Source organism: Lissotriton vulgaris, unplaced genomic scaffold, assembly GCF_964263255.1.
Source record: "Lissotriton vulgaris unplaced genomic scaffold, aLisVul1.2 SCAFFOLD_1749, whole genome shotgun sequence".
NCBI classification, from domain to species: Eukaryota; Metazoa; Chordata; class Amphibia; order Caudata; family Salamandridae; genus Lissotriton; species Lissotriton vulgaris.
Genome location: NW_028247807.1, coordinates 507,046 through 527,950, shown reverse-complemented (window position 1 = coordinate 527,950; position 20,905 = coordinate 507,046).

Sequence of the window (20,905 nt, the reverse complement as noted above, 5' to 3'; positions counted from 1 at the left end):
ACTTTCAAACCTAAGAAGGTTATTCTTAGCCGTGGGCTTGAAATGTGTCTTAGTGGTCAGGGTTTCCTGATGTTTCTGAATTTCAATGTCTAAGAAGATCATTTTTTCTTTATCTATGCTGTGGGTAAAGTGTAGATGTTGATCACGTGCATTAACCCAAGTGATAAAGGTTGTTAGTATCTCCTGGGGGCCCTTCCAGATTGCTAGCACGTCGTCAATGTAACGGCGCCAGAACACTAGGTTTCCAAGATAGGGGTTATTGGGCGAGAGTATGTGTTGTGTTTTTTACACTTTTTTTGTCTGCACCCCACACTTCACTACCAGCTCCACTGCAATCGCAGGTGTTGAAGCACACCCAAGTGACGCTAGGCCACTTGGGTGGGCCCCGATGATGAAGCAAGTCACCACCAGGTGGTGAATGAGGGGTTTCCTAACAAAGGAACAATGTTTCCTGAGTTTAGACAAAAGCCTTCAGTTACCCTCATCGGGTAGTACTCCTCCATTTTGTTCTTCTGTCAGTTAGATACTCCCAGCCGAGCTCCATATGGGTGCCGTAAGTAGGAGCACTTCGGGGAAGGGCTAATATATATTTCAAAAAGTCATTTTCGATAATTTGAAGCTCATCTGCGGGCGTATAGCCCCATACACCAGCCCCGTACGTGGCCACGCTCATGCATTTAGCTTGGTAGATCTTCAAAATCACAGCAGGGGCGGGCTTGCCCAGTTTCCTTGAGAATGAAGTCAACGCCGATGTTGTGCGTTGAAACTGCAATTTCTTGCTGGAAATGGCAGGTTTCCAGGACAGATGCTTGTCAATGAGAATACCTAGATAAGGGTAGGTGTTAGCAGTTTCTAACCTGGTCTTTTCAATAAAAGGAGATTTGCATTTTTGGGCTTTCTTGCCAATATTCATAACAAAAGTCTTGGACTTAATAACTTTAAGTCCAAGAGAAAGCATGAATTGGCAGTATTTATCTAGTTGAATCTGTAGTTGGTTAGGTGTCCTTGCTAGGATGACAGAATCGTCTGCATATAATAATGCAGGGATTGGGCGGGTGTTTATGCAGGGGAGATCTTTACTATCAACTAGCATCGCTTGCTCCAGTCCATTAGTGTAGATGTTAAATAAGAATGGAGCAAGGACGCAACCCTGCCTAACGCCTTTTGCAATGTTAAAGGATTCAGAAAGCTCCCCTTTGATGCCGTATCTCACACAAGCTTTTGCATCCGAGTATAACTCTCGGAGGAAATTCAGCAGTGCAAGATCTATGCCCAGATTACTCAAGATCGCCCATAGCTTGGAATGAATTACGCAGTCGAATGCGGAACTCAAGTCCACATAGACTAGGTAAAGATTACCGCCTTTGGCCCAGGCGTATTTACCCATAAGCAGAGTCAGGTTTAAGGCCTGTTCTACAGTGCCCAGACCCTCCTGGAAACCAAACTGTAAGTCGGTTAAGATCTTATTCTCTGTGGCCCAGTCCCGTAGTCGTTCCAGAATTAATCTGCCGGCGGCCTTGCCCAGAGAATCCAAGAGGGGGATGGGCCTGTAGCAGGCTGGGTTGTCCCGTTCTCCCTTTTTAAATATGGGTAGGAGCACAGAAGTGGACCAAGAATCAATAAGGCCGATCTGAGTCACTGCGGACATGACCTGCGTAACAATTGGGGACCATAAGTCTATGTTGCTAACAAAGATGTCTAAGGGGACCCCATCAGGAACGGGCGCTTTACCGGTCTTTGAGGAGGTCAGCGCCGCGGTCACCTCCACTAGATCGAAGTGGAGGTCAATAGGGTAGATATTGTTACTAGTGACAGCTGCCGCCTCTAGTCTAGGAGCCTCAGTTGTCAAGGTGGGGTCCCCGAAGATCTGCGAGTAGTGTGCTACCCGTTTATCAGCGGGTACTGCCACGTCAAGATGCCGTACAGCAGTTGCATCAGCTAGGAAAGGGGCCTTAACTGTTCTCCAAAACAGGGTACTGTACTTGCTTAGTGTGCTCTGGTGTAGTTGGGCCCAGAGATTATTTTTTATTTCCCGTTTACGGGATTTTTGTGCCATCTTATAGTTTTTTCTTAAAGACGCAATTAGGGGCTGGTCCCTGACTTGATTGTGTAGAGCGTTTTTTAGTGCACGCTGGGCTTTACGGCAATGGGAATCAAACCACCCACTGGAATCCTTATCGTTATTGTGAGTCTTATGTTGGCGAGTAAGCTCTTGTCTGATAGCTTCTAAGATGTTAACGAAGCTAGAGAGGATCAGCTGAGGGGATGATGACATCTCCAAACAGTGATAGATTAAGGGAAGGGTTCTTTGGATGATCTTGCTAGTGGCCTCTGAGGGATTGATCATCGACCATTTGAGAGTATAGCCATTATTTTACTCATATACAGGGAATGCTGCGTTAAGAGGCTTGTTTTTGGACAGGCTGAGGATGGGGTATTTAATACTATAGTGGTGCTGTTTGAGTAGTGATCGCTTGAGGGATCGGTACCAGTTGTAAAGTGTTTCAATCGGTTGTTTAAAGATTGGGAACATAAGATAAAATCAATAATTGTGCTAAATCCTCTACCGTGAAAAGTCGTCTTGAACTCAACAGCAGGACTCACTAAAATGTTCGCGAATTCAAGTTCTAGAGCAAAAATACAGTTATTTAAAGCGTCACCAACACTACTGTGGGCGAAGTGGGCCAGGGGGGCGTCGTGCTCGTCTTGGAGCCCACAAATACCTTTGTTATAGTTGTTACACAAATAAACATTGAAATCCCCACCTCACACAACATGGCATTGTAGCTGTTGGTTCTTGGCTTTCTGATCTTGTAAATATAAAGTGATTTCCAACAAAGATTTTACACAGTCACCAGGCGTGGAATTATTGTACATATTGATGAAATAATAACAAGAACTATTGTCTGGAACTAATTTGAGAATTTGAAAGATTGGAAAGACTAACGGGACTTCCGTGGTCGTAAAAGGCATTAAGTTGGAAATGTAAATGGCTAAGCCACCCTTGGGTCTTCCATGAGTGGACGGTATGGCCGGAAGATGGAATGTTTTGAAGCCCTGGATGTGAATAGGATCAATTGCCCAGGTTCCTTGAAGGCAGATTAGCTTATATTTATTGGTCACTTCTAGCCAGGACTGGAGATGGATTTTGGATCTAAGGCCAGCTACGTTCCAGTATATGACTGGAAGATCCTGGGTTGATGAAAAAATAGGGTTTGAAAACTGAGGTTCAGCAGAGGAGTGTGGGGGTTGGGACAAGGACTGAGTGGTTGGGACGGAAAGGGAGAGGGTAGGTTTTGGATCACTGAGTTGAAGAATAATAGGTTGTTGGCTCAGAGGTGAGTCAACTGGGGTAGCTGACAAAGTGTGACACAAATCCTGGTGAGTAGAAGTTGACGGCTGTTGGTGTTAAGGGTTGCTGGGGAGGACAAGACTCGGGCTGGGTACCAGACAGGGGTGGCAAAATAGAGCCGACCGTCCGAGTGCTCTTACAGGAGTGTTTGGGGTTGGGCGGAACATTGTTGGGGCCACTGTCTGAGATGGGTAGAGTTGGTGGTCAGTCCACCATATCCAAACAGTCATATCTATTGGATAATGGTGGGCCTCTCCAGTTGTTAAAGTTGTTAAAGTGGCCTGGTGGTGGATTGCTAAAACCGTACCCAGACCACTGGTCTCGATCTCTAATCCCACCCCAGTTCCCTACCCTCGTCCAGGACCACGGAGGACCAGCGTTACGTCGTGTAGTCGGGGGATAGAAGTACGACAGATTGTGAGTGGCTATCCCTTCAGTAGAGGTATGATCACCCCAGGAGCAGATATGCTCAACTGTATTGGGATCTGCAAAGTTTACTATAACGCAGTCGCCCTGGATGTTTTTCGGTTCGTTGCCTAGCCAAGGCACTCTGCGCACTGTAGTAACTCTGTTGTCCATAAAGATTGGAAGAGGTCTGTTGCTGGACAACCATTATATTACTTTGTTTTTTAAAGACCATACCGGTTCGTCTTGGTTTGGGGAGAGTTCCGGAACACCAGTCATTATTACTACATATGGAGAAGCCTCGGGTGGGAGATGAATAGGGGGAGTCCTTCTCTTACGGTTTTTCGGAATGGTATTGAATCCAGTAGAGTTTTTGGGATGGGTGGGGGCAGGAGTGGGGACTGCGGTGGTAGAAAGGGAAGAAAGAGGATTTAAATAGGTAGATGATGTTGGGTTGGGATTGGTTGCAGAATGTGACGGTAAGGGATTAGTGGATTTGGGAGGTGGTTGCGGCTTGTTTGTAGGTGTTAAAGAATGTTTTTGAGTAGGCTTCTCTGGGGCTTTTTGTTTGTTGGTGTTGGGATTCTGCGCAGAGGTTACAGGCTTTGATGTTTTTACGTTTAAAGTAGTGGGCCTACCTTGCGCCAAGTTGGAATCCTTCTTGTTTCCCTTACTTTGGTTTAGTCCTAGAGACAGTTGAGTTAGTTGGGACTGAACCAAGTGTAGAGCCTTTTCAATTGGTTCCAAGTGGGATTTAAATAAATCTCCAATTCTGGTAAGCAGTAAGCTATCGTTGCTACATGTGTTAGTTGTAAGGTTACCATTTTCCATGTCTCCTCCACTGTCATAGCTACTGGAGCTAGTACAGCTGATATTCGGGTTAACAGAGATAGGATCCACTGCTTGTGCACTTGACAGTGAAGGAGAATGGTGGGGGGTTGAAGGGTTAAAGATTTGCGGGGGAGGATCAGAGACAGAAGGAGTTGCAAGGATAGTTGTAGAAGAAGGAATGGTGGAGTGGTGGGACTTAGTAGTTGCCTTCTTCTTCAATTTTTTGGGAATTGCTCCTTCTCGTATACCCCTGGCTATTGGGGAGGAGGGGGGATTATCTGGTTGGGTAACAAAAATAACTGGAGATTTTTCAAGAGAGAAATGGGATTCGGAAAGATCTATGGATGCAGATAGGTCCACTGTGCGGGGGACGGTGTGCATTTCTGCATGTGCTGTCACTGGAGGGGGCAGATCAACAGGACGAAGTGGGGTTTTTGCAGTGGCCAGTAAGCCCATTGAAGAGCGTCTGTCAATCATCAGGTCCTGTGAGATCCTCCGGTCCAATAGAATGATACCCTGCTCAATGGCATCGTTAGCTTTCGTTAAAAATTGGTCTATTGGCCCAATGACCTCAGCTGCAGATTGAGCCTGCTTTTTAACAGTATTCCTGGTGGTTCTTGGACACATTGTACCATAAAGATCGTAACAGTAGTAAGGTACAATGAAACTTCTAAGGCCAAATAGCAAAAACTGGCGGGACCTAAATAGATGTTTTGTCAGTGGCAAAATATAAAAGCAAACTGAAAATAGGGTGGCCCAGTCCAGTCCTGCCCGGTCTTGAACGGGCTTAAACGGGCCCGCCCTTGGCCCGGGCTTCGCCCCGCGCGCGTCCCGCGGTGCGTTTGGGTCTGTTCAATTTATGGTGAGCTAGTTAGGGGGCGTGGCCGCCGGGGGAAGAGGCACCAGCTGTTAGGTGTAGAGGCTGCTGGTCCTCGCAGTCCCCCGGTGGAGCCAACAGGTAGCCTCAAGGTCTAGTGCACGCTGGGAGCGTGCAGGCTGTCCGCCGATTGCGGAGAAGCTCCCACCAGCGGCGCGACCTTTCCTGTGCAGATTAGTTGTTGCAAAGCGCCCTCCGAGTTCAGCGTTCAGGTATCCTCCTTGTTGGCAAGTAGAGTTTAAGCAAATGAGCGGCAAATGCGAGTCCTCTTCGGGTCTGTCCGATACGGGAGAATAAACCCCCTGAAAATATTCTGCGAAGCGTTCCACTATTTCCACTGGGTCAGTAACTCTCATACCACTCTGACTTTCAATCACCGGAACCACCCGACTCGCTCTCTCCTTCTTGTCCAGCCATGCAATCAATTTACCTGCCTTATCCCCAACATCATACAAACGCCCCTGCTGCTCTCTACTCATGGATCTGGCAGCGTCAGTGACCAGTGCTTTATAATCACTCTGTTTGAGACTAAGAGCATGAAATTTCTCCTGAGTAACATCATGTTCCAAATCTTCTTCCAACTCGTCTATTTCGGATTCAAGTCGGATTACTTCTTCATGTTTACTCCTCTTGGCACAGGAAATCAACGACAAAGCCTGCCCACGGATAACTGTTTTGAAAGCCTCCCAAAGTGAAACAGCAGAAGACACTGACCCCAAGTTTTCAAGTAAATAGTGCTCTATAGACTTAACCAATGCTGCACGGGTCCTAGGGTTGCGGAGGTACCATGGGTTTATGGGAGCTAACCTCCCTTCTGCTCCAACACCAGTATCCAACACCATGAGTAGCGGGTAGTGATCTGAAATGCCACGAGGCAGATGTCTAACCTCCTTAACCATCATGGCCTGCGCCGCTGGCATCAGTACATAATCAAGCCTAGAGAGGCTGCCATGTGCCCCGGAGTGGAAGGTGTATTGTGTCTGCCCAGGGTGTAGCAAGCGCCGACAATCTACTAATCCCAAAGTGTCCATAAGCCTACTCAGCCAAGCCTTTGATCCCGGCAGGTCCTAGGTGGATAACGATCTTCCCTCCCACAAACAACCGAAATAAAGTCACCACCCACTATCAGGAATCCTTCCGGGAGATTCAGAAATACTTTACCGATATCTTCAAATGTGGACTATTGCAGACCAGGAGGGACATAAACAGACATTAGAAGTATGGTCTTTACCTCCCATCTGCCCACTATTACTGCATAACGTCCCCTGTCATCATAAATCACCTCGTCAATTTCCAAGGGGAGGGAGGCTCTGATCATTACCCCCACCCCGAGACCCGGAGGTGAAGCCCGAATGAGCGACAAGACGATAACCTCGTCTGCTCATGGATGAGCAGGAATTTTCTATAAGGTGTGTCTCTTGTAGCAGGACCACATCTGGTGACATTCTCTTGAGTAGTTGGAGAACCACCCCTCTTTTAATTCTGTCCCCTAGACCATTGACATTCCATGACATTAGTCTCAACCCCCTATCCCCCATCCCAATAGTGCCCACCACCCCATCCCAGAGAAAGACGCATCACCAGCGGACAATAAGCAAACGATACGGCACCTTGTGTTAAACCAAATCAAACCCCAACACCCAACCCCCGCCCCCCAACCAGAAAACCAAGCATCTACCCCCCTCCCTGCATTCTGCGTCTGACCCATCAGCCACCCCAACTTGCAGTGTGCCTGTCGCCCCATTCACTAACTAGTCTACAAAAAGAAACCCCAGAGGAGGACGAGTCCCTGTCCCTCCCGCCACCTCGTAGAAGCAGCAAAACATATTTATACATACGATATGCGACCCCCAGCAGTACACTATGCAATAGTTCAGTGAACCTAGTCAATATTCCTTATTCTTGCGCCGATCCGCCGTCTTCCGTACCCCCAGAGCGGTCTGCCGGACCTCTTCTCACGGGCAGAGTGTCAAGCCAGTCACTATCCACATCTGGGCGGTCAAAGAAAAAGGCCTTGTCCTCATATTCGACCCGCAACCGTGCAGGGAAGAGCATAGCGTACTTCAAATCCATGTCTCGCATCCGCCTTTTTACTCCTTGAAAGGCCAATCGTTGTTTTTGGACAGATTGAGTGACGTCCGGGTAGAAGCTCACTGTAGTATTCTCAAACTTGACGGGTCCACCCACTCTCGAGGCCTGCAAAATAGCGTCTCTATCGCGGAAGTTGAAAATCATAGCGATAATAGGACTTGGTGGGGCACCCGGCTTCGGCCTCCCGCCCGGCACTCTGTGCGCCCGTTCCACCACGAAGAATTTACTCAAGCCTTTGGGGGCAAGATGATTGAGGGCCAGATCTTCCACAAAAAGATCCGTTGCGGTTTCTTCTGATTTTTCAGGAATACCAATAATGCGTATGTTATTCCAACTTGCACGCCTTTCGGAATCCTCCAATCGGCGGGCAAACTGTTCGTTGGCAGTTTGCAAATTACGGACCTCCGTTTGCAAGTCAGAAACGTCGGTAGTGAGACTGGCTGTGGCCAAATCTAGGGATTTTACCTTCTCGTTCGTTTTGTAGAGGTCCGCCCTGATTAAGGTGACATTCACAGCCACGGTATCCAACTTTAAAGCCAGAGCCTCGTATTGTTGTCCGATTGAAGTTTTCATGCCAGCAATGGCGCCCATGACGACTTGGAGGCTCAATTCCTCTGGGTCTTCAAAAGTCACATTCGCCCCTCTGGTAGTTTTAGGGATGGTACCGGGTGATCCCCTCGGCTGGGTGAATCGTTCGATACTATCCGCCTGCGTCACACTGCCCCTGCCGGTGATCTTGGTCTTCTGCCGGTCTCCGTCTTGCTTGCCCGCCATATTGGGTTCTGTGCCCCGGAGGGCCCTGTGCGACCTGGTGTCAATATCCGCACTTCGTAGCCCACTAGAATTCAAATGTTCAGGTTGAGAAAGGGTTTCTCCCGGTCCGCACCAAGTACTTGCGGTAGATACACTGCAGAGTGAAGCGCCCAGCGGAGGCCGATGATCAATCTGTCGATAACACCCTCGCTCACCAGTGAGGTCTCAAAAACGAAACCGAAAGTTGACCAGGGGCATCGATCCCACTGCAGCTAGCCGTTGTTCTTCAACTACTGCCTGGGTATTGGTGCCACTTGAGCTCCATGCCCTTCCACCCCTGTGGGCCAGAAAGTTGCGATCGGTGTAATTCATTTTCCCAATGTCCAAATCGATTTTGGAAAGCAGCTAGTGCCTCTGCCGGGTCTGCACTTCAATATTCCATCCGAATAATCCGGATTCGTTTCAGTATATATGTAGGAGGCAGCGAGGGTCTCGGGAGCTCTTAGCTCACGCGGCCATCTCGGATGCTCGCGAAGCTTTTCCCCATGTACCAATCTTAACTGAAGACATTAACCCTCCAACGCATTCAGGTGAAATTGTGTACGTGGCAGCCCAACAGCTGTGTTAATTAAACACAGCTCATCATTATATACCCCTCTTTGCTCCCTGACTCGCAGCACGGTACACTGTATGAATCTACTCTTAACAGTTGACGTCTCACAAAAAGATATATGCTTTAATAATTCCAAAAATCCGATAATGTAACCAGCAATCCTCCAAACTCCCAATCTGAGATAACATTCAAAACAATCCTGGGTGGTGCGCTGCAAACTGCTATACTTTAGAGTACAGTCCTCGTTTCTAGCGTCTCAGGGGCTCCCCATGCGCAGGCAACATACAATATAGTTGGGGCAAACTTCATATGTTAACTCAGCAATATTTCACAAATCAGCAATAAAATATACGTTTCAGTCGTACCGGTTCCCTCATGTATTTCAGTGTTCAACACAGTATTGAGAAAATACTGTGGATTAGTAACAGCGTGCATCCCAGGTGTCTACGCGTCTAGCAACAGCATTCCCCCACAAATACATCCCAATACCTCAATTTATAGTCCATACAAATGCAGGAGCTTGCAGCGTTTATGCAATCAAGTACGCCGTCTGCTGGTTGACATCCACTTTTCCTACTGAATCCTGCGAATTCTGTAGGCCATATATCTGTTCGTCATCACTAGACATGTCTCATTGGCTGGATTTAGATGCATTCTCTTCATCGGGGAACCCCTGATCTCTGCAACTGCCTGCATGGTGTCTTGCTGTCAGCTCAGGATCAGCTCCGAGCGTGGACCCACAAGTGGCAAAGGCGGTGTCATTATTCTCGTATAACGTTACTCTCTCCGCCAGTTGCGAAAAGGGCCTTTCAGTTTCGGTAGCCTTGTTGTTGTGGCCATGTCCCGAGGCCCCACATTGGTGAAGGTTTCCAGCCAGTCCTCCGCCTGATGCTGATAAGGCTGGCCCGCTATTAGCACATATTCTCAGAGATTACCCCCCACATCCCCTGATCCATGAGATAACCACTAGCGCTGGGGATACCCTGAATATACAATGGGATATAAATGCAGCATTTTGTGAATATTGCCAAGACTTGTAACAATCCCCCCCCCCCCCCACCATTGGTGGTAGACCCCTTGATGCCATTTTGAACAGGCGCACAGTTCCCACAATTTGAAAAAACAGCGCAAGACGCTCTATCTGGCACTATCACAAGGTCTGAAATCAAGGCAGCCATCAGGAGCCTCCCTCAAAACAAGGACCCAGGTCTGGACGGCCTCCCGTCCGAATTCAATGCCACGTTTGCGGATACTCTTGTGCCACAACTAGAGAAACTGTGTAATGCTGCGCTGTTCTCGGGGTCATTGCCACCCACCATGAGACAGGCACTCTTAATGTCTCTCTCCAAACCAGCACGCCAGGCAATGTATCTTTCAGAGTTCCCCCCAACTATCTCTAATCACTACAGACTACAATCTATTCAGTAAAGTACTTGCTGGCTGCCTACTTCCATATTTACACAACCTAATCCAACCAGATCAATGTGGGTTTGTACCAGTGCATTGCACTTCACTTAACATCAGCAGAGCCCACGCAGGTTGTATCACCTTGAATCTGAGACAGGCATGCAATATGCTCATATTGGACTACATATTCCCTGCACTTGAACTATTTGGCATCCCGCCGGGTTATTTAATGTGGGTCAGGGTCCTGTACAAGGACCCCAGGGCAAGGGCCCGTACAGGGCGACATATCTCGGAGGAGTACCCGGTTTGAAAAGGCACACGGCAGGGTTGCACACTGTCTCCTCTGTTGTTTGTGCTGGCCCTGGAGCCTTAGCCCTTAGGGTACGGTTATCGGCTGTACAACCGGCCATACGTATCGGCCAAACAACACACATTATCTCCGCATACACGGATGACATCATTCTGTATGCTTAAGACCTCACCTCTCTATCACTGGCCACAGGCATTTTTTATGCTTTTGCGTTGCTTTCGGGCATCAGAATTAATGTCAGTATGTATTATGCCTTTTTTCCCGGCAAGGGGATTGCCCAGAGACGGTTCAGTTTGGCCCTCATTCTTTAAAAGTCGCAGCACATACTTTAAAATATCTGGGTATACAGATTTATCGCTCAACACCAAACCTCATTGACGTTAACCTAGGTAAGGCTATGCGCTCGCTACACTCACATGTAACCTTCTGGTCCTCCCTACTGCTATCATAGATGTGCCGAGTGGCAATTTCGAAAATGCTAGCCCTCCCCTTGCTACTGTATTTCTTAACCAATTTGCCGGTTGTGATCCCGACCCTGCTGCTTAACTATGAACATCACTCTTTCTTTTTTGATTTGGGGAAGTGGCCACCGCAGAGTAGGACTGAATAAGCTGCAGCTGGACACTGATAAAGGGGACTAGGTTACAGTGGCTCTCAGATTGGCTGTCAGGGCGTAACTTACATTAAATTAAATTATTCACCTGCCGATGTGGATCGCGGACGGCTTCATACTCTGATCCTACCAGAGGCTAAGATTCCGACCGATGCTCGCTGCTTTTACGCACAGCTCTCATTTATTATAAATAATCCACACACTACACACGTGGCTGCCTCCCTTACTCTGACACCATACCACTACTTGGGATCCTGACCCCAAATGGCCTCCTCACTAAACTGAGACTGCTCCCCTGGGCTGAAGGCGGTTTAGCTAGAGTGGGAGACCTATTTCACAACAGCACATTTATGGAACACGACAATTTTGTCTGGAGCAAAGGAGTCACAGATGCATTAGATTTACTACATGCCACACTTCTGCAATATGTAAAGAAACATTCGTCCCCCCACAGGGAGAAACCTCCCCACCATGAAATGGTCTTCATAACCTACCTGATAGTGAATGGCCGACAACTCACCAACTGGCTTTACAGAGGCAAAACTAACCAAACTAGAATTTCACAGAATGTTTTAAGCAACAAATGCACCGAAGACTTGGGTACAGACATGATGTATGGGGACTGGAGCAGGTCCTTGGCATACCCTTTGAGAATCCCACGGAATGCCAAATTCAACTTCATTCAATACATGTTTTTGCAGAGGGCATATCTCACCCTGCACCTTCTGCAGCGTATCTTCCCAGCCACACAGCACTGCTGTCCTAGATGTAAAATATAAGATGCTAACCTGCTATGTATGTTATGTCAATGCACCGTGATTATGTCTTACTGGTTAGAATTGTTATCACTGATATCAGCTATGGTTGGTGTCCCCATTCCGCGTACTCCTGCAGTATTCCTTTTGGGATTGATGCGGCTCCATAAGGCGCAGAAAGAACAACTTCGGTTTATAGACTTGCCTCTACTCCTGACTAAGCAATCCATTACGATGAGGTGGAGGTCGGCTGGTCCCCCACAGCTTCATGGCTGGCATGGGGTAGTGGTGTAATGAAGCGGGTCAGAGAGTGCTGCTATCTGCCTGGAGGAAGACCTGGGTTTGTGAACAAAAAATATCTCTTTAGACTGTGTCAGTATCCTGGAGTCGTTGAAGGCTCTGGCCCCGCTGCCATTGCATGTAGCTCGAAATTAGCACCTGTCTTATTATATACAGCATCACCATACGATCCCCTCCCCACTCGCCACCCCGCTCCCGCCTCCCAGCTGCTCCTCCCTCGCTCCGCCCTCGCCACTATCTACTTATGACAGATGCATTTACGCGCAGCGGGCGCGCCCTAAGCGCGCCGAAGGCGCGCCAAAGGTAAGCCCGTCTACGTCCATCCGCGCCTTGACCGCGCCTAGTGGAAGACACCCTGGCCCCTGCAAAAACCACTCCACCCGCCTAACGTACGATGTCGCAACCCTCTCTGCACTTAACACCAGCGGACTACCCGACTGCCACCGAGCCGCCCCAGGACGCACCCATGGACCCTTCACCTGCCAATCCTGCAAGTTCTGCTGCATCAGGACCCACACTGCAACCACTACCGCCAAACAGAGCCCAAACAACAACCACCTAAAGTGGATCCTGCTCAACACGCGCTCGGTCCCCAAACACGCCATTGAACTATGGAACCTACTCAACACCACATCACCGGACGTTGCCTTTCTTACAGAAACCTGGATGAACGCCTCATCAGCGCCCGACATCTCCGTAGCCATCCCGGACGGATACAAGATCATCCGAAAGGACCGCATCAACCAAACAGGAGGAGGTATCGCCATCCTTCACAAGAACTCCATCCGCATCACGACCAGCTCCGACGACACCCTCACAGCTGCCGAACACCTTCACTTCCAGATACACACCGACCCCAAGACCACACTTAGAGGCACCCTCATCTACAGACCACCAGGACCCCGCACACAATTCAGCGAAGACATCACCGACTTTATCAGCCCACACGCCCTCCCCTCCGAGTACTACATTCTCCTAGGGGACCTCAACTTCCACCTGTAGAAGAACAACGACAGCAACACCACCACCCTTCTGGACAACCTCGCTAATCTCGGACTCAAACAACTGGTAAACACCCCCACCACCACGCTGGACACACGCTGGACCCAATCGTCTCCTCCAGCAAGCACGTTTCCTTCAACCACGCCACAGGACTCCACTGGACAGACCACAGCTGCGTCCACTTCAACTTTAGAAAGACCATGACCCACCACCACCCACAACAAGTCCCCCGCAGAAACTGGAACATAATTACCACCGACCAACTCACCACATCGCTAAACCAAAACCCTCCCGCCAAATCATCGGACCCAAATCAAGCAGCCGTCAATCTCGCACAATGGATCACCCACTGCGCTGACGAATTAGCACCCCTGAAAAACCATCACAACAACAAAGGTAGCAAAAAAGCCTCCTTGTTCAATGACGACCTCAAGAACTCCAACAAGGACTGCCGCACCCTCGAGAAAACGTGGCGAGAAAACCCAACCACAGACAACATGACCGTCCTCAAGGACGCCACCCGCAAAGACCACCAGCTGATCCGATCCTCCAAGAAATCAGCATTCCAGGATCGAATCCACAACAACGCCCACAACAGCAAGGAACTCTTCAGCATCGTCAAATAGTTTACCAATCCCAGCGCCGTCTCCAGCGACATCACTCCCTCTCAAGACCTCTGCGACTCACAAGCATCATTCTTCCACAGCAAAATCGCTGACATACATAACATCTTCGGCGACCAGTCCACCCCCCTTACTACCGAACTGAAGCCCCCCACCACCACCCTTTGCACCTGGAACCCGATCAGCACCGAAGACACCATCCGTTTGATGAACTCCATACACTCCGGATCACCAACCGACCCATGCCCCCACCACATCTTCAACAAGGCTGACTCCATCAGAACACCCCATCTCGGGGATATCATCAACTGCTCCCTCAACACCGCCACCTTCCAGGAAAGCTGGAAACATGCCAAACTCAGTGCCCTACTAAAGAAACCTACAGCAGACCCCACTGAACTTAAGAACTACCGCACCATCTCGCTCCTCTCTTTCCCTGCCCAATTCATAGAGAAGACCGTCAACAGTCAGCTCGCCGCCTTCCTCGAGTCCAACGGCTCCCTCGACCCCTCTCAGTCTGGCTTCCGAGCCAAACACAGCACCGAGACCGCCCTCATCGCAGCCACAGACGACATCAGAACACTACTCGACAACGGGGAAACAGCTGCCCTCATCCTCCTGGACCTCTCTGCAGCGTTTGACACGGTCTGTCATAGCACCCTAGTACAACGCCTCAGTAACGCCGCGATACAAGGAAAAGCATTGGATTGGATCATCTCTTTCCTCGCCGGAAGAACCCAAAGAGTCCGCCTCCCCCTTTCAGGTCAGAGGCCACCGAAGTCATCTGCGGCGTACCACAAGGATCATCGCTCAGCCCTACCCTCTCCAACGTCTACATGAGCCCCCTCACATCCATCGCACGCCAACACAACCTCAACATCATCTCCTACGCTGACGACACACAGCTGATCCTCTCCCTCACTAAAGACCCAAACGTCGCCAAAACCAACCTACACGAAGGGATTAAAGACGTAGCCGAATGGATGAAGAACAGCCGATTGAAACTGAATTCTGACAAGACGGAAGTCCTCATCCTAGGATCATCCCCCTCCGCATGGGACAACTCATGGTGGCCACCGACACTGGGCAGCGCACCCAAAGCAACGGACCATGCTCGCGACCTGGGATTCATTCTAGACTCCTCCCTCTCGATGACCAGACAAGTCAATGCCGTCTCATCATCATGCTTTAACATATTACGTATGCTCAAAAAGATCTTCCTTTTGATCCCCACTGAAACAAGAAAGACAGTCACCCAAGCACTTGTCACAAGCCGACTGGACTACGGAAACACCCTCTACGCCGGAACCACAGCCAAATTACAGTAAAGAATTCCAACGCATTCAGAACGCCTCCGCCCGACTCATCCTAAACATACCCCGCCACAAGCACATATCCGGTCACCTGAGAGACCTCCACTGGCTTCCCGTAAACAAGAGAATAACGTTCCGTCTCCTCAGCCACGCACACAAGGCTCTCTACGACCTAGGACCTAAATACCTCAACTCGCGCCTGACCTTCTACACCCCCCACCCACCAACTCCGATCTTCCAATCAAGCCCTCGCCGCGATTCCACGCTTCTGAAGAACTACCATCGGAGGAAGGATCTTTCTCCTACTTAGCGGCCAAAACCTGGAATTCTCTCCCCACCCACCTCCGCCTCACACAGAAACAACTCTCCTTCAGAAAACAACTCAAAACTTGGCTGTTTGATAAGTAGCGAACACCCCCTCCTCAAGCGCCTTGAGACCCTCTGGGTCAGGAGAGCGCTATACAAATTTTAACTTGACTTAACTTGACTTGGATCGGCCATCAATGTGTCTCAAACCCTGCAATGCCATGAAACACACCGCCTTATTAGATCTTAGATCCAGCAACAGAAATCCATGCAAAGTAACTCTGCATATAACTTCCCTTAATGGCGTAAGTTACAACCCTACCATGTCAAACCCAGGGGTGGCTGGTGTACACGGGCAAGATGGGCGTCGCCCTCCCACCCTGTGGGGGACTGTGGGGGACTAACAAAATGCATGATGGAACACTGAGCAGTTAGCAATGCATTTTGCTGGCTGCTTGTGCTCGGTAAACAAACATGTTCAAATGTTGTTTTTTTTAAGGGGGTGGTGGAGGATTGCCTTTGTTCTGCACATGCTTTTGGCTGGCCGAAGATTTCTTCGACCTGGAGCCATAAAGCAGGGCAGTGACGACACACTGGAGAGTACAGCCTGTGTCTCACTGCCAGAATAGCATTTATATTTGGGCGTTATTCCTTTGGCCCAGGGAGGAGTTGGAGGCCCTCCATTAGTTTCAATGGCTGAGGGCGGGACAGTCCGGGCGGCTTTGATTTTGTGGGGGTGTGGCAGTGGCCATTGCCTCTTCCACCAGACCTAGCAACAGTTTGTTGTTTTGCATGTGATTGGTTTGCTGGGGTCTGGGGGAGGAGTCCAAAGACCACCAAATTCCAGTATTTCCCAGTTTTACTTTTGGCTTGCTTCGTCGTGGCTGGCTTGTGCGTGCTATCATTGCTATTGCCATGCTGTGTACTGCAGTCAGGGCACAAGTCCTAAAAAAAGAAGTGGGGGGACGCACCAAGTTAGGTGGTGTCACCGGAAGTGACGTCACAACAGGTAGTGACGCCACGAAATTTACTGTCTCCGTCTGAAATGCGTGAATACACACAAGATACATGTAGAAGTATAATACTGCAGTAAGTGGCAGTCACTCAAAACACAAGAACACACTATACACAAGACCCATTCCTCAGATTACATGATTATTACAGACGGCACTACGGGCATCTGTTGGTGTCCCTGGAAGTGACATGCTCGGCGTGTTGACGGCGCAGCTCCTTGAAGCCTTGGCGCCTCGTCTGTGCTCTGAGAAATGCTGGCAAGGGGAGGGCGTGAGGTGGAAGGGGAGATTAGTCTGAGGCTTGGGTGCATTTAGAAGGCTCTCATTCGCGAGCAGGTGCAGACTCAGGCACCCGTTCCATCTTTTGGGCAGGGGGGACGGCGTCCACCCGGTAAAAACACAGTAAAATAAGTGGTGAGACGCCGTCCACCCGCGTGGTACCCTGACTCGAGCCCTGACTGCAGTCCTCCTGGTATTGAGTCGAGACGAGGAGCCTGACGAGGAGCCTTGAGAAGTAAACGTCGAGGTCAGGGCAGGTCACGGTAACTACAACACACGGGTAAGTGAAAGCGATCCCGCCACCACCCACAACAACCTCCTAATTATATTTATAGGGGCTGTTGTGTTTTTAATTTTGTCGCTGCAGCCTGCGTTAATTATGTACTTGTGTGTTACACTTAACTTTAGTAGTACTCTACTGACTGCGCGACACCTGGGGGATGGGCCACTGCCGGTAGGGGGTGACTTTGATTCGATCCATAGAGCCCGAGGCGGCGAGGCCTTGCCCTGGTGGCGTACGTTGTTTTTGGTTGGCTACTGGGCTTTTTGTTTCGTTTGTGGCACTGGGACTCCGGCAGCAGACAGTTTAAGCAGGGCTTTAAGTAGGATGAAAAAACTGAGGGGTCTCTCAAAGGGGCGTGGCCAGTGTACTTAGGGGCGTGGCTTTAAAACACTTACTCTAAAAATCTGTGCTTAGCATAATGTGATACCCGACTTGTATTTTGCGGTTCCTGTCATTGCATCCAGATATGTGATACAACAAGTAACATCATACCTACAATAAGTCAGGACTATTGGCTTTGTCAATTGTTATTAGTTGCATAGGATAAATAAGCTGTAACTATGGCTTGTTACATATAATATTGAAAAAGTTTCCAATTAAAGCCCTGGTGAACCTACCACAATGTTGCTGCTCTTGCGTTTCAGAAAGAGAAGGGAAATCCAGAAAGAAAATGACTCTTTAACCGCATCGCTGCTGCGGTTATTTTTGCGCTGTGCGGCTGTTTTCTAAAAACCGCGTTACATGACGAGCTCAGCTCGTCATCAGCATCAGCATCAATCAGGATTTCCCTTCCCCCACAACGCTCACCTGACATGATGTCATGCCGTCACTTCTCCACTAGTGAGTAGTGAGAAGTGAGCAGTGTGGGAAGTGCACAACCACGTGCTTACTGTCTCCAAAAGGGTCTTTATCAGGCTGTTTTGCGCCCTGCACTTTTTTCCAGACTGCAGTGACAGCAAACTGCTGTCACTGCAGTCCGGAAAAAACGGACCGCCTGTACCAGGGCTCAAAACAGAGCCCGATAGAGACCCGTTTCGAGGTCCCCTGAAAAAAGCTGCCGGTGCTCAGACCCCTTGAGACCCGGCCCACTTAAACTCCTGAGTTTAAGCCTCTGTGGGCCTTTGTGTGCAGTGCAGAGTGCACACCCCCACTTGGTAGGTGGGGGTGGTGGCACTTAGTTTACTAGTGTATGTTACAGACACGCAGGTTCATGTTTATTTTATTTAATTTTTATTTAATGCATTTTTATGCAGCGCAGACTTTACCCGAAGGTGTCAGAGCGCTGTACAATAGAAGAAGTCGTCGTTCGTGCAGACGCAAGGCTGGTCCCAGGCACTTGCGGAAACACGCAATCCCTGGCTCCCGGTGCTGTTTTCAGACTAAATGCATGCCCGAAAGAGTATGTGCAATCAATGGCCATGACAGCAAGAATAGCGCCCTGAAGACCAGTATCTGGCATGTAAGGGCTGTGACACTGAACCGCTTAAATACGGGGGTGCTTCCAGGAGACTAAAGGACTAACCCTGGGTTGGTAGATGACTGACGTGCTCATCTGGGGCAGGCAATGTCAGTTACCTCTCAGACAAGTGCTTTTGAAAGGGGCACTTGTCTGAGAGGGTTGTTGTTCATGCCAGGCATGCCTGACCCCCGGCTCCCCTGAGCGCAGAACACACTTCACTTGGCTTCAATTGCTTTACTGACAGCAAACACCCGAAAATCCAGGGGAAAAGAAATTATACGTGAAGGACAAAGCAATTCTTTAAATCAATAAAATCGGAAATCAACGCAATAGGCGCTCCTGTATTTGACCGTACAGGCCCAGTTTTTGGACGTATGTCCCGGTGTTCTGACACCTTTCTCCCAGGGGTGTTACACAGGCCCACGCAGCCCCCGCAGTGCGGGGGGCCCTGGGCTTCAGGGGCCCGCGGGGCCCCCTCACTCAGCAAAGCTAGCAACCAAGCGTCTTCGTTGCGCGCATGCCATGGCCTCTTCTTTAATGAAATGGTGCTGCGCGCACGCACTGCCAGCCGGCCTCTTAATTATTGAAATAGTTGGTGCCCATGCGCACGCCCGGGCTCTGGCGTAACAGATGCCACTGCTAACCCAGGACTGGGGCCCACCTCGTGCCGCCCAGATCAGACAGGGGATGAATTTATTGAGGGGCCCCACGCCCCCACATCCAAGGAGTGTGGCTTAGGAGAGGGGGAGGGAGGCTGCCTAGGTTAAGGCAGGCCCAGCCAGGAGCAGCAGGAGCGGTGGCACGTGATCCAAAGGACGCAGTGGGAGTGAGGTATTAAGTTAAGTTTATTTTTAATTTTATTGTCATTACTGTGTCGCTCCCCCCTTGCGCCGCCCCACCCCCCAACCCCCCCACCCCCTCTTGCCAGCCGCGACGGGACCCCTGGAACGGAAGGACTCTGAGGCCCAGAGAACTGAAGGATGTAAGGAGAGAAAAAGAGAGACCCCATTTATTTATTATTAACTAAAAACAGGGAGGCGGGGGCGTGGCCAAGATGGCGGTGTGAGCGGACGTGCTTCGCTGAGCTCCCGCCGCCGGCCACCGAATACAGCACGACCAAAGCACTTACCCGGCCGAGATCGGTCCCGAGAGACTTCTGGCACCGGCGCCGCAGCAGCGGTGATCTTCTGGTCCGGTTCTGAGCCCGGGGACGGCCGGACCCGTGACCTGTTTGACCGTGGAAGCGGCGACCGTTGGGGCCTAGAGCGCTCAGAGTGACGAGAGCGCGGCCGAAAGCGAGGCCGAGAAGGGCGGAGCCACAGCGCCGTCCGAGAGCGCCCGGGGCAGGCATCGGCTGAGGCGGCGGGTCCGGCCCGCGCGGCAACGTGCAAGGCTTCCCACGGTTCTACGTGGAGGCTACTGCGGACCTGCCGGCCCCATCACACATTGGAGCGGACACTGCCGGGCTGTCGCCGGCTCCCATCGCCGGACCTGGTGGCCCCTTGAGTCCCGGCCTGCAACACTCTGGAACGGAGGTACGGGGGGGGTTGTGACAGTGGTACCAGGCGCCCCCCCCCCCGCCATACACCCGCGACCCGACCCGCCAGGCCGGAGCTACATCGGCGCGTGAGGCGCGATCACCTGCAGCAGCCCGCCATTTTAGGCGCATCGGCACCACAGCCACGTGAGAGGGCGACGGGGGCCTAGTCTGCACCCGGGGAGCACTGACACCGCTGGGGGTGTTTGGGATCGACCACCTCCCTGCCCCCCCTCCTGGACCACTGACCGGCGTGACGGCGCGGAGACATCTGGGGGTCACACCGAGAGCAGAGCCAACACGCAGGCGGGGAGGGAGCCTGTCCATGCGGCCTGCACTGCTCTCACTCCACAGGCCCCTGTGACGACCCCAACACTAGCCCAGACGCCAGTCGAGGGACACTCCAGGTCCCCGGGGCACGAGGCGGGCCCAATCCACACCTGAGTGACGCCCTTTGGTGGAACCCGCTCACCCAAACCCACGCTGCGGAAGCCACATCGCGCCGCGGGCGCCCGACTGGACTCGCGGCGGGCAAGTGAAGCGCGCCGCTATCCCCGTGCTGGGCACCAGGAGACACAGCGGCATCGGCGGCCTGGGCCTGCGGTCCAATAGCGGAGGGTTGCTGGACAGGAGACACAGCACGAACCATGTCCACCGCCAGGACGAGGAAAGACCGCTCCATTGCGGACCTCTTCACCCCCGGCGCTCTGGGGAAGAAGGCGGACGCCGCGGCGGCCGGCCACCGCGGGAGCGCCGAGAAGAAAAACCAGGCCTCGCCAGCCC